The sequence below is a fragment of the Salvelinus sp. IW2-2015 genome, unplaced genomic scaffold, assembly GCF_002910315.2.
Source record: "Salvelinus sp. IW2-2015 unplaced genomic scaffold, ASM291031v2 Un_scaffold1370, whole genome shotgun sequence".
Taxonomy (NCBI): Eukaryota; Metazoa; Chordata; class Actinopteri; order Salmoniformes; family Salmonidae; genus Salvelinus; species Salvelinus sp. IW2-2015.
Window position 1 is genome coordinate 78,152 of NW_019942862.1, and position 2,774 is coordinate 80,925.

The 2,774-nt window shown below is 45.2% G+C and overlaps 1 pseudogene; it reads left to right on the plus strand.

The window, feature by feature from the left end:
- LOC112070572 (calpain-1 catalytic subunit-like) overlaps positions 1–2,774 on the plus strand; it is a 52,494-nt pseudogene that overhangs the window by 39,842 nt on the left and 9,878 nt on the right.

Sequence of the window (2,774 nt, forward strand, 5' to 3'; positions counted from 1 at the left end):
TAAACTCCCTACTGTCTGTGTGTTGTAGTTCTGAGATGGTTATAAACTCCCTACTGTCTGTGTGTTGTAGTTCTGAGATGGTTATAAACTCCCTAGTGTCTCTGTGTTGTAGTTCTGGCAGTATGGYGAGTGGGTGGAGGTGGTGATRGATGACAGGCTGCCGGTGAAGGATGGGAAGCTGCTGTTTGTCCACTCTGCCGAGGGAGGAGAGTTCTGGAGCGCCCTGCTGGAGAAGGCCTATGCCAAGTAAGGAGGGATGAGGGAGGAGAGGAGYAGAGGGTGGTTAGAAGAATTCAAATGTAAATGTGGGCTTTGCATTTCTTTCACTCTGTCTATGTATATGTTTGTGTGTGTTATGATATCAGTATCGCTCTGGATTAGAGCGTCTGCTAAATGACCAAAATGTAAATATAAAATGATATGTCTGTATGCTTATTGTATTGTCATTTGTGGTCTTACATAGACTTTTGACACAGAATTGTCAACCCTTGTTGCAGGTTGAATGGCTGTTATGAGGCTCTGTCGGGAGGCAGTACGTCAGAGGGTTTTGAGGACTTCACAGGAGGAGTGACGGAGATGTTCGAGCTGAGGAAGGCGCCCTCTGACCTTTACAGCATCATCAGCCGGGCCGTGGAGAGAGGCTCACTGCTGGGCTGCTCCATAGACGTTAGTACCGATACCCCTCACAAACGCTGAACCGACACATGTAGCAGTGTTTGTACGTGTGTGTGTGTGTGTGTGCGTGCGTGCGTTTGTGTGCGTGTGTCTTCCCTGACCGTGTCCTTTCTCTATCCCCAGATCACCGGCAGTCATGACATGGAGGCCGTGACCTTTAAGAAGCTAGTGAAAGGCCACGCCTACTCATTGACAGCGGTCGACGAGGTGAGCCAATGTTTGATTGACACTAAGAGGGTAATCCCAGTTTGTTTTAGTGGGGTTCCAAACAGAGAGAACAATAATTACATCCGATTGGACAGAAAAGACAGCGTTGAAACCAATACAAATGTGTTTCCCTTTGCATCAGTTTGATTGACTCAAGGCTGGTGATTTGCCCAGCTACTAAGCGTCTGTGTAATGCAGTATCCCTCTCCATCAGGTGGTGTACAGGGGGAARAAGACCAAACTGGTCCGTATCCGCAARCCCTGGGGAGAGATAGAGTGGACTGGGGCCTGGAGTGACAAGTACGAGACAGAAGCTTCACTTTACACCTCTCATATTACATATCATGTGTCAAATACCGTGTATTCNATATTACATATCATGTGTCAAATACCGTGTATTCAGACCCCTTGACTTGTTTCACATTTTGTTACATTACAGCCTTATTCTAAAATGGATTAAATACCAAAAAAAACTCAGCAATCTACACAATACCCCATAATGACAAAAACAGGTTTTTAGATATGTTTGCAAATCTATAAAACCTATAAACAAAAATACCTTACATATGTATTCACACCCTTTACTATGAGACTCGAAATTGAGCTCAGGTGCATCCTGTTTCCATTGATCATCCTTGAGATGTTTCTAGAACTTGATTGGACATGATTTGGAAAGGCACAACCTGTCTATATAAGGTCCCACAGTTGACAGTGTATGTCAGAGAAAAAACCAAGCCATGAGGTTGAAGGAATTGTCTGTGGAGCTCCGAGACAGGGTTGTGTTGAGGCACAGACCTGGTGAAGGGTACCAAAACAGTTTGGAACCACCAAGACTCTTCCTAGAGCTGGCCGCCCAGCCAAACTGAGCAATCAGGGGAGAAGGGCCTTGGTCATGGAGGTGACCAAGAACCCGATGGTCACTCTGACATAGTTCTAGAGTTCCTCTGTGGAGATGGGAGAACAACCATCTCTGCAGCACTCCACCAATCAGGCCTTTATGGTAGAGTGGCCAGATGGAAGCAACTCCTCAGTAAAAGGCACATGACAGCCCTCTTGGAGACACCTAAATGACTCAGACAATGAGAAACAAGATTCTCTGGTCTGATGAAACCAAGATTAAACTCTTCGGCCTGAATGCCAAGCGTCACGTCTGGATGAAACCTGGCACCATCCCTACGGTGAAGCATGGTGGTGGCAGCATCATGCTGTGGAGATGTTTTTCAACGACAGGGACTGGGAGACTAGTCAGGATCAAGGGAAAGATGAAAGGAGCAAAGTACAGAGAGATCCTTGATGTAAACCTTCTCCAGAGCGCTCAGGACCTCAGACTGGGGCGAAGGTTCACCTTCCAACAGGACAACGACCCTAAGCACACAGCCAAGACAATGCAGGAGTGGCTTCGGGACAAATCGCTGAATGTCCTTGAGTGGCCCAGTCAAAGCCCCGACTTGAACCCGATCGAACATCTCGGGAGAGACCTGAAAATAGCTGTGCAGCGATGCTCCCCATCCAACCTAACAGAGCTTGAGAGGATCTGCAGAGAAGAATGGGAGAAACTCCCCAAATACAGCTGTGCCAAGCTTGTAACATCATACTCAAGAAGACTTGAGGCTGTAAACGCTGCCAAAATTGCATCACAAAGTACTGGGTAAAGGGTCTGAATACTTATTTAAATGTGATTTATCTTTTATAAATTAGCAAAAATGTCTAAAAACCTGTTTTTACTTTGTCATTATGTGGTATTGTGTGTAGATTGATGAGGTATTGTTTTTATTTAATCTTTTTTAGAATAAGGCTGTAATGTAACAAAATGTGGAAGGGGAATGAATACTTTCCAAATGCACTGTATCTAGTGAGTTTATAACTGTCATATCATATATCATATCACTAGT